The sequence below is a fragment of the Ixodes scapularis genome, unplaced genomic scaffold (assembly GCF_016920785.2).
Source record: "Ixodes scapularis isolate PalLabHiFi unplaced genomic scaffold, ASM1692078v2 PGA_scaffold7__128_contigs__length_106722199, whole genome shotgun sequence".
Classification (NCBI taxonomy): domain Eukaryota; kingdom Metazoa; phylum Arthropoda; class Arachnida; order Ixodida; family Ixodidae; genus Ixodes; species Ixodes scapularis.
The window spans coordinates 4,931,144-4,947,725 of NW_024609882.1; positions in this window are offsets into that span (position 1 = coordinate 4,931,144).

The window sequence follows — 16,582 nt, forward strand, 5'->3', positions numbered from 1 at the left end:
GCGCGTTTGCTGTAATTACCGGAGCTCTCCCACTAATTCTAACCACGTCGTTCTCGAATCATGCTTCGCCAACTACGATAGTGTCGCTCTCACGTTGCTGTTTTCGCTCGTAAACAATGACTGGCAGCGTCCTTCTTTTGTTTTTCTTCGTTTTTCTTTAATCGACGAAGCTCAGTAGATCGTCAAGAATGGACGTAAAGCAACACTTTTTTTTTAGATATAGACCCTTTTGCCGTTTACAAACATGAACCGCTGCTTGCGTCCCAAGCGATTTCCGTTCGCTCCGTTTTTGTAAGCCTGCCGACCTTGGTTATGTGATCAGTGCTATAGAAAGCATAAAGGCTACATGGACGACAAAGTTCGGAATTTAACGGGGGCCTTCGACTGTACGATTTAAACTTTCGGAGGAGACAAGTTGGTTCACAAGAATATACGATGAACTTGTACAGATTTCGCACTTTTTGGTTCTTGTTGGCGTTCGCCTGGAGAATTGGTGGTTAAAAGTTTCATAGACATTTGAAGCAGCGGTTTTAAGCTGGGATTTGATCATTATTTTTCACTGGGGCGACAAAAACTGGAGAACCGCGTGGTGGCGTTAGCAAATAAAAGAGTTTATAGTTAGCGACAACTTGAGAACTGCGGGGCACGAAGCAAAGAGAGCAAATACAATAAGCCACGCCCTGTGAATCTTAAGTTCCCAGCAACTTTAAAACACATCATTATCCTCATAATTTATTAAACTTTGAGGCCCCATACGGTCAGTACCCGCCACCGTTTTTTTCCCGTAAGTATTCCCTCTCGTGTAAATCAATCCTGACGTACGCAGAATTTTTTTTAGAGCGCAGCACTTAGGCACCCGTTCCCGGCTTAAGCGGTGTTGGCGTCGGCGTCGCCGTAGGCGTAACCGCACGGTGCATTACGAGAAACGCCCCATAATGCACCGTGGTGACGCGCGCGTTGCATCATGGCACGTTTTCTATAATGCACCGCGCGGGAGGGAGAAGGAGGGAGGGGGCGAAGGAGGGGAGGAGGAGGATGAAGAGAGGAGGAGGCGATGAGCACGGGAGGAGTAGATGGGAAGGGAGGACTAAAGGGTTAAGGATAAGGAGGAGGGGCATACTGTCTCCTCCGTACCCTTCCCCCCCCCCTCCTCCTCAAAAGCTGCGCTCTAATTTGGCATTACAGAAAATCGTAAACGTCATTCATTTTTTTTTTCTTTGTTTATTCACCGATTTGTGTTGCACGCCCCCGTAATAGTCATCGAAGTTTGAATGATTGCGCAGAAGGGTGTTGATGTTTAGTGCCTGCACTTGTACGCACGTTACCCCATTCTACTTTCTTTCTACAAACGTCCTACTGGGTTCCGTTTCGCCCAGACGTTATTCTTCTACAAAACTATTTTATACAATTTTACTTTAAATGTATATTTATACATTGTCTCTATGATTTTTTTTGTTGTTGTTTTTAGTGTCAACACGTACACTATATATGTGTCGAGGCTAGTCCTTCCTTTATCTAATTCTCCACGCAGATAACTGGAATATTTGAACACGTCGGACTGATATTTATAATTATTAAGGGTACATGCCAATTGTTTATATTGTCACGGGTGGTGACCAATAAATAAGAAATAAACAGGAATAAATATACGTTTAATGTGGCGAACTTGTGCCAAAAATAAAAGTGTACAAAAGATAATAACAGAGCGTCGCGGGCGTCGAAGTCGGCGTAGCAGCAGGGTCGAACGCTGGGCGAAACTGACTCCGCTCGCATTGCGGAATCCCTATGTACCCTCGTGGGTTTCTGGATCGTTCGGCGTAGAAGGTTCGGCGTGTACAACATTCTAACCTCGAATCAGCAAGACGGTTCTCGAATTCACTAGAACATCAAATTACACTGTCAACAAAAATGTGTAGTCGCGGCCAGGAATCGAACCCTGGCCTTCTGCGTGGGAGGCAAGCGCGATAACCGTTAGGCCACGCGCGCGCTACCTACTTGTCCAGCTGCGCGCGCGGCAATACACCTTTTAAAATTTTTAGGAAGTTTCATTATACGGTTCAAAATGTATAATGGAAAAAACACGATTCTTTAAATTTTTGGTTCTAAATTTCAGTTTACTTGGTAATAAAAGAAGACAGCGCTCTGCCTTCTGTTGTTAGTTTCCAGAATTAGTAATATAATTTTTGTACAGTCATGAATGACGAGGAAAATGTTGCGAAACGTTGCGTTTTATTTTTTTTTTTTCAATAAGAGCACTGATTTAAAATGTTTTAAAAGAACATAGTCTTGGTGACTTAAGAGGAGGACCTTAGTTCCCAGCTCTCGCACACTTTAAATTTGACGTTGCTTCAAATTGTTTGACTTTGAACTGACATAAAGTTATCAAGAAACTTAATTTTCTAATGTTGTACCGTACCAAAAATACTCACGCAGAAAAAATAGTGTAAAGGAGTATATGCGCTCCGTAACCCCAAGAATTAGAAAACTATAGGCCATTTGCCTCTCGTTGCATTGAGACTAGGATTTTGATAATGACGATTGACGGGAGTTTCTGGAACTGCTACAATTCAAAAGACAAAGCACTTTATTGGGTTTTCATTTACAGAAGCTATATTCATTGAAAAGAATGCACCAATAATAATTATACCAGTTAAAGAATGTTTAATCTGCAGTCTTTGAACAAACAAAGGTAACTACGTGCTTTAAAAAAATGCCGCATCCTATCTTGGAAGTGAACAGACACGCAAGTCCGAGAGAGCAAGGAAAGAAGTGATATGTTGATACTTTTCTTTTATTTGGGGGCTTTGAATAAAACAAGGTTAAGTGATGAAAAGAAACCTGCAAGTTAATTTATCGCTACTGCGTATTCAATAGCATGTTCTTATTTATCTGTGAATAAGAACGAGGTGAAAGGGAATAAAATTTTGTAAAAAATTAATTATATGCTGCAGTCCAGATGTTTTTGCGCGACACAAGAGACACCTCGCTTGCACATTTGCATTAATTGCATTATCATCAAAGAAATCGAGCCAGATCGATCAAAATAGTTTATGTGGCACGTTAGACTTTGGCCAGTCCTGCTACGGGAACACGGACAATAACAGCACTTCCGAAGGAGCGTACTTGCAACAGTTGTTTGCTGCAAACTCTGTCGGTTGATAAGATTTTCCTCTAAACACCTGGGTAAACTTAAAACCACTCGACACCCTCATAAACATTTAGAACTCCGCAGACACCGGCAGCCGCGTTTGTTAGCGTTTGAAACCAATGCGGGAGAAGCAATCTCGGGATATCTTTGAAAACAAAAATGACTATATATTGATTATTTGATTTTCAAACATAAAAAAAAATAGTCGACAAAAATACTATTATGGTACGGATAAACAAATTTACGACCAACCTTTCACCCGTCAATAATCTCTCCAGCCATTCAGAGATATAAGCACCTTGTAAGCAAGGGGCCGAGTTCAGCGGGCTGCGACCTCCACCTGCAGCTAAATTACGTCTAACGGCGTAAATATTGCGCAAAAGAATATTTTTAAAATTACTTGTTTTATCTGCGCCCTTTAAGATAACTTTTTCTTGCAGCTTGTTTTTAATTATATTTCATTGGGTTTTATGTGCTCCCATGAAAATAAAAGTTGTATTACTCTAACAAGCATTCAGGGTTTCTATGAAACCAGCTGATTAAATAAATAGGGGCACGCATTGAGTATTTCTTTCGTTTAGTGTTTGTGTCTTCCATGCTTACGGAGCATATCAATGTTCATGAAAGAGATTCTCGGTAACATTTCATATCGAGACTTAAGGATATTCCACATATATGAAAACATAAGTTTGTAGTGTTCATGCTCAGGAACCTTTAATAATAAGTACCAAAGCCATACGCCCTGGTAATGCATTCAATTCATGAGTTCGGAAACACTGTGAAACTTTCTCGACGTTGTTGTAGGTGCCTGTGCCGTGCAACATACGCAAGAGTCTCAGTAATGCTCGCACAGAACATGATACGAGAAAACAAAACCCGTCCATCCCCGACGCCAACTACTTGAGAAATGTCTTTCCACTGTTTCCCTCGCAAGGTGTTGTGTATTGTGGATACGACGGTGTGGCGAAATCATATTGGATGAGGGATCATTGTCTATGGATTTGGCGTTGTGAAACCTTCTGTCTGATAGATCGGCACACCGGAGATGGTTTTGGCGTTAGCAAATACAAAAGGCTATTCTTGTTTCTTTTTTATGAGGTTTTTATCCAGTGCGAAGCAATTTCGACAACATTAAAAATGGAACTACATCTGTCTCTTTGATTGCTTCAAAAATGACTGGCATCGGCTTGTATTATTAACAAGTCCAAACTAACTATTCTTGAGGATACATACTTATATTTCTTGCTTGAATAAATACAAAAATTGGCCCTTAATAGCATGTACATTAATCCCAGTGATTCTGACAAATAAATTATAAGCAATTACACCGCAGTATAAACTTGACCAAGTCCTCTCGGCGAATAAAGATTAAATGTTGGTTTTGGAAAGGCGAAAACAATTATTATAAAATTATAAAATCAATACCAAAGTGTTTCCCACTTTGCTCTAAATACGCCCTGTGTCTATTCGCGGGTTTTGTATTCAATAAGTTGAATATAAAAACTGATGCCCTCACACACAACTAAAGTTTCCAGATACACAGGCTTTGTTTTGCTTGTGTTTTTGTTTACGCTTGTTTGTGTATTATGTTCCCAATAACACATAATCGCCTGTAATACATTTTTACAAACGCTTTATTAAAAACGAACTATGAAAATTACTTTCTTTTTATTAGTTGAAAATTCATAAGTATTATAAACCCTAAGTATTATTACTTGTTTACTACAACTTAAGAAGACGCGGGCGTTTGCTACTTACTAATTTATTATTCGACGGAACGGCGCGTCAAAGTTTCAATTGCTGAATTCAGAGCGAGAAATAATTAGAGGTACCACAAGAATTACACAATTTAGCGCGTTCCATCCTTTGAAATTATACGTTCCATGTAATATTTAATTAACACATGCAATGCCGCTTCACGCCTCGACGTTTCTCGGAATCGACTTTTTTTTTTTCCCCCGTTTCTTAGGCACTGAAGCGCAGCGTCTTGATCTTATTTCGAAATTACAAAACTTTCAATGACGTGCCATACCACTATGTCGCGTGTCGGTCGTGGAAGGGGTATTATTAAACATACCAATAAAAAACGTCGAACGCGGTTTATGCTAACGTACGTGGCATCTGCGTTGAACGCGATGTTCGATTTGTCCTTTTAATAATCCTAGACTTTTTTTAATAACACGTATTATAATTTCTAATCGGTAAATTCCGTTTACTCCTGGCATTCTTATATTTTGATTACACTTTTTTCTTCATTCCGACAGACCACACATTCACACGTTAACACTGTCATCTTTTTTTTCTTTTTCTTTAGATAAATGTAAAAAAAATTAAATATGTTTGAGGCGATTTTTGATTTCTTGGAACAGAAATGTGTGTTGGTTATTTTTATCAAGCCATATTTCCTTAGAGGCAGACTCTCAAAAACTAAGCGAACGAAGAGGACAGAATTCCACACTCAATTTCTTCAACTACGTCATTGAATATATAAAAAAAAATATTATTATCATTATTTTTATTATTATAACTATATATTTTTTTAACTCGACGTCAACCTTTCGGAATGAAGTTGCATCTCTCCTCTTGCAAAGCTATTCTTTTCCCCGCAGCCTGCAAGACACCCCAAACGTTTGAGAGCGTGGCCTCACAGAAGCGATCTGTTTGAGCCGTGGTTGAGTCGTGGCAGCTGAGCTTCGCAAGGTGAGCGGGTAAACAATGTGCGTCAGACGCAGAAAAGAAGGCAAGCGCTATCAGTGTTCACCAGACGCTCCCTCGAGGAACAATAACGTCCTGAAATCCCTCACTCGAGTGACAACTCTGAGCAAGGAACTAGGACTGACATCCAAACAAAAAAACAGTCAATAATCATTAAAGAAAAACATTCTACAGAATGCAAGAAAAGAAAAAGAAAACAAAATATGGGCGACGTGAAGTACAATTCAGATGGACTTACGTAAAATTGATATTGCCCTGGTGAAATGCTTCGATTCTTCTCTAAAATCAATCAAAACAATTTAATTTTTACTTTTATTTTTTTACTCTATTGTTTGTGCCATTTTCCAGAGACGCAGTTTTAAAAATAAATGATGCAATCAAAATTTTTAAAAAACTAAAAACAGCGTGGTATTTCTTTCTTTTACACGCTGTATCTTCGAGTTAATATGCAGTTTTAAAAAAAAAATATTACCCCCCTGTTCCGCGTCATATGTTTCATCTGCGTGGGGACAATCAGCAAGTAAAACAAAATGCATAAGGTAAAAGAGCAGATAAAAAAAATAATAAATACGTTGTTGCGAACTTGTCTTTCATTTTTTTACAGCGAATATGTTATTGTGCCTTTCTGCCCTTGGTTAAACTATTCAATGTGTTTAAATGACTGAATAATCATTGTTCAAGCCAGCGAGTGCTCTTTGAATTCGTCTTGCTGTGATACTCTGCACGTAGCTTACTCTGCACAACACTGTCAACAAACAGACACTTATTCGAGCAATGGGATGCTTTCATTGCATGTACACGACGCGACACTCTTAGCGCGACAAAGCAATCGCCAGTTTTTACTATATTTTTTTTTAAAGTATCATCTGCCTCAAAAGCCACTAATATAGTATAAAAACTCCCTCATTCAGAACAGCAGGGCAATACTTTCTGCATAAAATGTAGACAAGCGCCGATGTCATGATTGTGCTAACAGCGTCGCGCAGTGCACGTTCATGGTAGTAGCGCAGTCCACAGCACACACTCGAGTAAATAGCTTTGATTGAGAGTGCCCGGAAAGTTCGGCGTAGGTCAATCTACGTATCAATTGGTACAAACCGTTAGGAGCATTTTCACGCAGACGGGAAACATAAAAGAAGCCACAATTAGAAATATTACGTTTTCTGGTTGATGGGACTTCTAGAACACTAGTTACCTGAAGAAAAGTGCCACGTTGTCATCGGGAGTGTGAAGCAACCCTTGCTTGGTGATGCCTTAAAATAAGCGAGGTATTAAATAAACTGAAGAAAGTAATAAAGTAAGAGCTATGAAACAAAATAAATTATAAACATATAAGGCGAGGCACAACACAACCAGATTTCTCAGCTCGCTTTGATAACAAAATGCTATCCCACAACATGTCAATAAACCCGCAACACAAATAATGAACGAGGTGAACAGGAGAAGGAGGGAAAAAAGCAAAAAATGAAAGAGGAAAATAACTAACGTCGATAAAAAATGAAGTTAGAAAATGATTGACTCAACTCACTAAAAAATAAAAACAATAAAGCTAAAATCTAAAAAAGAAAAAAGCTGATAATTTTAAACCACTTCTTCATCTCCGGCAAGAATTCAACTCCTTCCTTCGTCGGAACCAGGGACGGAGGCAAAACATTCTTGCTAAACTATTGTACAAAAACTAATAAAATATTTTCTGCTGTATGTAAACCATAGTATTTTTAATCCTCCGAACTTCGGAAAGAAAATAATGTTTTTTTCCAAATCAAAATGATTAAACTCAATAATTTATTCATTACATATACCGAGCCTCCGCGAGAATACCGAACCCTCTTTTTCGCACAAAAAAATAAATAAATAAACTAGACATCGCTGAGAGCTCAAACTCCGTCCGAACGTAGCCCCAGACGTTCGAGCACGATGCCAAAGCTTCAACACTTACCATTCCCGCAATAAAAATTTAGAAGTGAAAAACTGTTTTCGTCTATGAGAGGACGCCGTCCGTGAGAAGCGGCAGACGGAATGCCGCTGTTTGTGACCGGATCTCACAGATAGCGTCTCCACGGGCCGAGGGTTTTTGCTTAGTTTCGGTTTCGGCCTTGCGGTTTGCGGCACAGCGCTGTCGCATAGTTTCTCACGTCTCGGTTTGAGTGCGATTTCAGGCTGGACTTCTTTTAACTCAGGTTGGCCTTGCTAAATCGCGTATTTGTAGAATGTCTTTGTTTATCCTGAATAAAGATGTTGTTTTGTTTTTTTTTGCTTCACCAGCTGGCTCGGCATTTTTGTTGTTGTGACACGATGCCTTTCACTGATTTACAGGTTGAACGTGGTGTGCGACAACGGACTGCATAAGATGAAGGTGACAAAGGGAGCGGTATCTGAAGAGAGGAGGGCCCATACAAAGAATTTTTTCAGAGACACGGGAGAGCAGCCGCAACAATAGTGGCCGTGCTCCGTGACGACAGCATTTGGCAGCCCTGAAAAGGGACTTTGTCGGGGTATTAAAATTAATAAGTGGTGCACCTGACGGAAAGGTTTAAGTTCGTTTCGTAGGCTGGTGTCAGCTCAGTTCTTGGCAGGGCCCTATGGCTCTACTTCAGCCGGAATTAGGGCTTCGACGTGACCTTCTGGGCGCCAAGCCTGGTCTCGTATACTCCGAATGCCGCAGCTTGCGTCTCGTCCGTGGTGAGAGCGAACGCTGCCTGGATGCGCTGCTTTAATACGTCGAGTGTGTGGATACGGCCCCTGTACACCTAGGACTTCACAAATTTCCAAACGAAAAACTCGCATGTTATGAGGTCTGGCCAGGGCATGTTCGGCGATCCTCAGCCCATCCAGCGTCCTGGGAAGATGGCGTCCAGCCAGTGCCTTACACTTTTCGCCCAGCGGGGTGGCGCTTCATCTTGCATAAAAATAGATAAGTCCCGCTGCATGTGCAGTGCCTTCAATTTGGGAAGAAACGCATCCTGCATTATCCGCAGGGAGATGTCTCCAGACACGTTGCAGTCAAAGAAAAAGAGCCAACGACGCCCTCTCTTCAGATTCCGCACCAGTCTGTTCCTTAATTCGACTGCAAAACCCCGTCGAACGTCCAGTGCGGATTCGTCAAATTCCACTAGCGGCAGTTATGGGTGTTAAACTGGCCTGCCCATGTGAAATGTCGCTGATCACTAAACAGCAAAAACTGCAGATGTGATCCATCTTGTGCAATCTTGAAGAGCTCGTTCCGGCGAAATTCGAGTCGCTTCTCGTATTCACCGGGCAACAACTCATGAATCAGGCCAAGCTTGTACGGGTGGGTCTCGTGGGTAGCTTTCAGCAGGGTGTGCTTGAAGACACCGAACAAACGTGCGGCTCTTCGCAAAGACAAATTGGGATCTGCGTCAAAGGCACGGACGATGGCGAAGCGGAGCCATTCTTGTTGTGGAGGAACGTGGAAGACGTGCGTTTTGTTATTGACGCTACTTGAATCTGAAAAGCGCCGGGCCCAAATCCAGATTACCGTCTTGAAAGGTTGCCGTAAGCCGAACTCCAAAAATAAGTTGTGCTTGGCTTTTTAAAGCTCCCAAGTTCAACGTACCACAGTACGACCTGACTTCGTTGTCTGCGCGTTAACTGCCGCTTAAGGAACACAAGTTGGCAATAAGATAAAACTGAGCATAAACAGTCAATGCAGTTCCGCGTAGATGAGTGTTGGTGTTTGTAAAGAAAGAAGCAAACGACGTCTGGTTCGATATTAATCGGGATGCCTTTTCATGAACGAAACCGAGTGAATATAATTTCAGATTTTTGTATTTCATTTTGTTTCCTTCTATGAACAACCGACAAAGTTGGGGACAAAGATGCGATACTTTTGTCAAGTATTGTAACTTTGCCGCCACTCGTTCGGGTTAGACAATAGCTGTACTGCGGGAAGCCTAGAAAGCAGGTGTCGCCATCTGTGAGATGCGATCGCAAACAGCGGCATTCCATACGCTGCATCTCACGGCCGGCGTCCTAATATAGACGAAGACAGTTTTTCACCACTGACTTTTTATTCCGATAATGGTAAGTGTTAAAACATTGGCACCTTGCTCGAACGGCCCAGGCTACGTTCTGACAAAGTTTGAGCTCTCCGCGATATCTAGTTTATTTGTGCGGTGCGAAAAAGCGGGTTCGGTATTCTCGTGAACGCACGGTACATGTTGTGAATAAATTGTAGAATTTAATTTATTTTGATTTGGGAATTAAATTTTTCTCCTTTCCAAAGTTTTCAAGATTCCAATATACTATATGGTTTATATAGGGTTCAATTTTCGCACAGACGCCCGGTAGATCACTTCTCCAAGGACAGGGGTTCCTCAATAACATGAAATATAAAGATAGATATCAGGACATAATTTACTAAGGTGAAACCTTCTTTTGCTAGGTGGTCGCCATTTCGTGAAGCCCAGATAAAAGCGTGGCCGCGAGGCTCGACACTGATTGCTTGACGGGTGGGAGAGGAGGAGTGAAGTGCACAACGTTGATTGGTTAATGGGGAGGGTATCTGTACAGGCGAGCTGTTTCAGGGCACCCCTCAAAACTTCCCTTTGCTCACTTACAAACAATGTTATGCTTCGACAAGAAATATGTACGTACATATAATCTTGAAGCGACCGATGTGTTTGTACTCTCATTGATAAATCTCCGATGCTGAAGTCGTGTGCGCATTTTTTAAACTTGTCATGTTCAAGCATCCATTAGACACTGGCTACACATTCCATTAAAGGGGAACTGAAGCGGGCTTGTAATTAAAAAAACACTTATATCGTCTTCATTGGGCCTCCAGGATCACGATTATCTATATTATATCTTAATTTCGTGCAGTGAGGTTGCAGAAAATTATTTTCAAAGTCCCTCCCCGCGCGACGTCATATTCAGAATTTTTAAAATCTCTGCTATCGCGCATCTTCAGCGCCTATCAAATCTATGCACAAGCACTGTTTCTATTTTCAAAAAGGTCAGGAAAAGGCGTCACGACTGGTGTCAGTGCAGGGCAATACACTTTGCAAGCTTTCAATTGCACCCGTTGCCCACTCGAGTGACACGCGCTTGGCGGCCAAAAGATCTGAGTATGACTTAACGACTGATTGAAAGGTTATGTTTTCTCAAACTTTGTTAGATATTCAAGAAGAATGAACGTGATATTCAAATTCACGAGACAAAAATACACTAGAATTCACCTCTAACTCGTTGTTTTCATGAACTTCTTCAGCTTCCCCTTAAACAAGTTCTACTTTCTGAAAGTCGTTCAGCGCTGGATCGGAAACTATGGGGACAATATATTTCTTGTCCTTCATTCCGAAGGAAAAGTCTTGAAGCATTAAATTGGCTGTCAGGTGCAGAACGAAACTGACTCAAGCAAGTGACATCGAGACAAAAGAATGACAGTTTTCTTCTAGCTCGGTTGGCATCAGCAGAAGAAACATCACGCATTTGCTGTTGGTTTTTGGATACTGTTGCTCACTGCGCTATTGTCAAACACATAAAAAAAGATGCATATATGAAGCGTAAGGAGATTGTCAAACTTACTTTCAAATTGTTGTGTCTGTGTGCTTTTTTTTTTAGATGAATCACATTTATTTAGACAAATATGTCTGGACTACTGGAGCGAATTGTTGTCAAAGCCACCTGACGGGCATCCAGCTCTCTTTTATCGTTAAAGCAGTCGCAAGTCGCAACAGAAAAGAAGCACTACAGCGTACAGGCGGCTTGAAAAATTTAATGGCATAGAGTCCTCCTACTGCAGGAAAAGTTACACGATATGTGTTTTAATCTTAGAAGGATATACTGTGACCATACAAACAAACTAACTTATGTCGTGAACTTAACTTGTATCTGTGATTTGACAGCCTGAAGCGCCGTTTTCGCTATATAAATATACTAATGATTCATATCACAGCTTTCTGATCTTTTTTATCGCACTATCACACTAATCATAACAATACATACCTTAATTATTATATCGAGTTGCCAATAGCTGTAAATGTATATTTACCTGCTACGATTGTGTTTTATTGCGTTACTATAAAGTTGTAATGTAATCGTACACGTGTTCATTTCTCGCACAATATAACAAAGAGTTAAAGCCACAAATAATAATATTTCAACAAGTTTGTTTTTCACTCGATTATTGTTTATTATCGAGCAATATCATCAATAAACGCCCGACGACTGCGCGAGCAAGTGAAACAAATTAGGGCAAATCATTCCACAGTTTGATAGAATCTATGGAATGACTCATATCAGACTCATATCTCAATAAACTCATAGACTCACATCAGACTAAAAAAAATTATTCAAAAATATTATTTTGTAATTCACCTATTGATTTATAACATATGTAGCTTTGTGTTTTATAAACAGCAAGCTGAAATACCTTGTGCAGCACCAGGTAATCAGTGATGTCAATCATATCAAATTACAGTATTAGTAAATCTAACGGATGCACAAGCAAAACAATTACCACCGTAAACGCAAGAAACATAATAATATCATACACGGTAGACACAGGTTTCTGATACGCTATATAAAACGTATACCAAAACAATATGTTGTGTCTGGTGTCCCGTGCATTCCAAAAAACCTCGCATAGTATTCCTCTGCGTTCTTAACAAGCAGCAAATCCGGGGCCACCAGATCAACAACAATCACAAACTCATAAACGCAAGAGGCATAAAAATATCCACTCAAATAACTAAATCGTTACTTGTGTGCATATTTATCGAGTTCACGAATGTCTGCAATGTTACAGACATTCGTGATAAAGCAAATTACCTTTATTATATCATTTTGTTTATCTGAGCATCAAAAGGTGGAAGTAGACTAAGATTTTTATGTTATCGCCGCTACTTATTTTCCTCAAAGGGTATATATATATATTTAATATGTATAATAAAAATGGGCAAATGGCTCTATTGTATAGAAAAACAACGCCCGAGCGACGTGCCAAGCCATTCCGTGTTCGACAAATATTTTATTTAACCAGGGGTAAACAAATCGTGTTCTATTTTGATACAGCAAAACGGTCTAGCCGAGGTCGAACGAAGATTGGCGCGACTAATCGGAAACGCTACGACGTTTCATGAATGGTAATTTTTTCAAGGAGTATCGAATTACACAGTCAACCTGACAAGTCTCGTCATTCTCCAAAGGTTTTGTTTCGAATTGGAATTTTGTTCTTACTACACTCGTTAGGATTTAAATTGGTGAAATCAAATATGCCAAGATCTCCCGGAGCGCAAGAAAAAAGACGACATTGTTATCGGCGAATAATCTATTTAGCCCTAAGCTAACAACTGCAAATCAAAGTCGCCATCGTAAATGACATCGTCCGGATTCAATCTTCCACCATCACGGAAAACCCACATACACGTGACGCTAGAAAAATTGAAAGTGCTAAAATAAAACCAGCAAAAGCTCATATGTTCCTCGCAGTCAAGAAACTGTAGTTTAAAATGGCACAAACTCTGTGCCTGCCACATATTGTTTGTATAACGACATCGTGTAAAGCGAGGAATGCAGCCCACTCGGTTCAGCGTTGGTCCTATTTATTTTTTTTTTAAAGCTGGTTTCACATTACTTCTAGTCAAGCGCATTTTCCGAAAAAAGTAATTCTGCTGCATGCTTCTTTATACTGGCGGAAGTTAGTGGGCCTCAATGGGCATCTGTAGTCTCAGCTGCAGATAATAAATTAACCCTCTGACCCAGTCTCGGGGTTAATAAATTAACCCTCTGTCCCAGTCTCGGGGTTTTTGTTGAAATAATAAATTAACCCAGTGCAGTACAACCGCTAGCCTGGGGTCTTTAACGTGCATCACGCAGTAGCGACACGCGACCACACGTCCGGTGCGATGCTCATAGAGATGAAATCGGGCAGGAGCGGGGTTTTACTCAAAATCCCTGGGTTCTGCACGCACTATTTGTTAAGTTATCGCGTAGAATTAGAGTTGGCCAGTGTAGGACGCTGATCCAACTACTCCACCAGTAACACTAAGGTAGTCATTATTAGCGCCGAGATGTTTCGGTGGCGCCCTCTTATGGTTTCCATCCGTGACGTCACGACTGGGATTTGCCACGCCGTGACGTCACCAGTTGTTATTCTGGCTACTTACCATCGGGTCTTACGACGAGTTCGATGGTATGTTTAAAAAGCAGAGTAGAAGCTAGGAGCCATTGCAATCCGAAACTAACACCGTCAAAGTTAATCTGACAGTGCTCATATGTCCATGGTTTGGCCAATCGTAAAAAGCTGACCACAGCGACGCTTTTGGCCGCGCACATCGCTAATCCTTAACCACCACCTAGTTTCGGAGCACGCAAAACCAACTATGGGAGATTTTCTTTTCTTTTTTTTTTTCGGGTATTCTAAAATCACTGTTTTCACGCGAAGTCAAAACCCACTACTCCGTAAAGAGCGAACGACGTCTGAGACAAGTAACGCACTGCCCGTCGCCGAGTCTACTCCTTGTGTAAACGTGAAATAAAATAATTCAGAATCATTTTATTAAACTGATTGACAGATGATTTTGTCACGCTGCTACAATTTTCATTAAAAACCTCGTCTAACCGAAACGAGTCACTTTGTTTCATCTAAAGTCACTGGGTGTAGGAAAGTAGCGCCATTGCCTTCGCTACCTGCCAGCCGCACACAAACGGATACAAACATACAGACTACCAAATCCTCGCAAGGTGATTGGCTAATGCATCTACGTTCCAATAGAAATTGCCCTGTCGCTCCATTCAAATATTTGAAGCTTCGAGAGTGTCGTTCTAAAGCAGTCGCTCCAAGATCACCACGGAGCATCATCATACTGGAAGCATTCTTCGCCAATATACGCGTCTTTGGCACTGTGCGTGCAGTCAACTTATCAATCATGCCTATCTCCATGGATATCTTTCAATTATATTGTTTTTCTTGCGTATTTCAAAAGAGTAAAATTATTTTTCAGTGACTTCAACCAGCGTCTGGTGGTGTTAGGAAGATGTACGCTTGTTTCGCCGGTGTGCGGATAGCAAAATCTCGGTATATAAGAAACGTCTCCATACACCTACCCGTCACAAGCGAATTTAGATCGGTTCATCGAGAAGTAAGGGGTCGAGGAGAAATCGCTCAATTCACGGACCAAGATGGCGGCCATACAGGGAGCTTGACGCTATTTTCCCAGGATCCATAACTTTAGTTTCATCGACAAAGCCTGCGACGTTTCCTCAACCCTTTTTCTTTTCCATATAATCGTTTGCCGACCTTTGAGGGTTTCGACTGCTCGCGAAAAGCTCGAGCCCAACATTATAGTAAAACTTCCAGAGCGTGGCGAAGTGGGGGGGTAACCGTGCAGAGCACGGCCTGTTGTAAGGCTAACTTAGACCATTTACGGTTCTGGCCCAGGACGATCGTCACGACCTACGGGCGCCTCAGAGAAGCACCCCACGACCGCGAGAGGCCCCCAATCAAAGGCTTAACTACAAAAACAAGCGAAGTAAAGCCCTCTAAACGTTTCGAAAGCGTGTGGATCACGAAGCAAGTGTCCACAAAATGTCAGTGCTGACGAACGGGTGCCTGTCAAACGTGTTTTGATAAAACGATGCAAAACCCCGTTCCCCAAACCACGGCCGCTCGATCAGAAGAATGACATTTGCTGCCTCTCGCCTTAGAACTGCTCGAGCCACCATACTGCCACCTCTATTCGCACCACAGCTAAAGAGATATTTCTGTCTTCGCAGGCCACCGCGTACGCACCCAATTTCATCATGGTGATTGACTGAGGAACTTTTTTTGCGATTTCGCGCGAAATTTATGGCAAATTTCAATGGTCGTTTTAGAGCGCGCCGGGATCGACATTTCTGGAGCGATCCTATTTCACTTGGTGATCGGGGTCGAGACGGACGTGTTCCACTGGTCGTTTTGGATTAGCTCCCGCTTCAGATCTAGATCTGGATTCGAGAAAAATCGCTCCGCCGATTTCGGCGGATTCAATCGGAAACCAGCTGGGCCAGCCTTCGGCGCACATACGTGACTTCCTTTCTTGCGGGGCATCTCGCCTGATCTCGCCCATCTCGCCCAAGGAGGATAGAAGGGTAGGAGAAAGCATGACATCAGCCGCGTAGCCTTCACAAGCCATGCTCCCTTGACGCCTCGCATCTTTCTCATTTTCCTCCTTACTCTCCTCACTTATCAGCCCGACATGACCACATCACGTGACCGTAGCCAGCCTTCGTATAGCCTTCGATCTGATAAAAGCTACCGGACGGAGCGCGCGCAAGCCTGCAAGGAATCCTTCTACAATCAACCATCCATCTCGCACGTGACATGTAACGCACACTAATCGCCAGAGAGATCTGCGGTCACGTTGGGCACAATATTGTTTAAACTTTTTATGACTAGGCTTCACCAATATTGCAACGTGCCCTCTCCTAGTACGTATAACCTCCTTGATCTCTCCTCAGAAGAATTCGTAATGGCCGCTCGGGAGGTGCCGACTGTTTCGTCCGCCTTACTGCTGCTGCTGCTTGACGACGGTTCGTCGTCAAGTTGCTCGAGCAGCTTCCGGCATTCCGGCAATCTTTGCTAGAATCTCCTGATCCATTCCTGCCGCTCGTGCGTCAAACACGTGTTAGCGCCGCGATTGCGAAAACGTCTTTGAAATGACCGCGGCGGCCGCCAAAAGGGGATTCCCGGGCAAGTGAATGACGGGAAGGCAT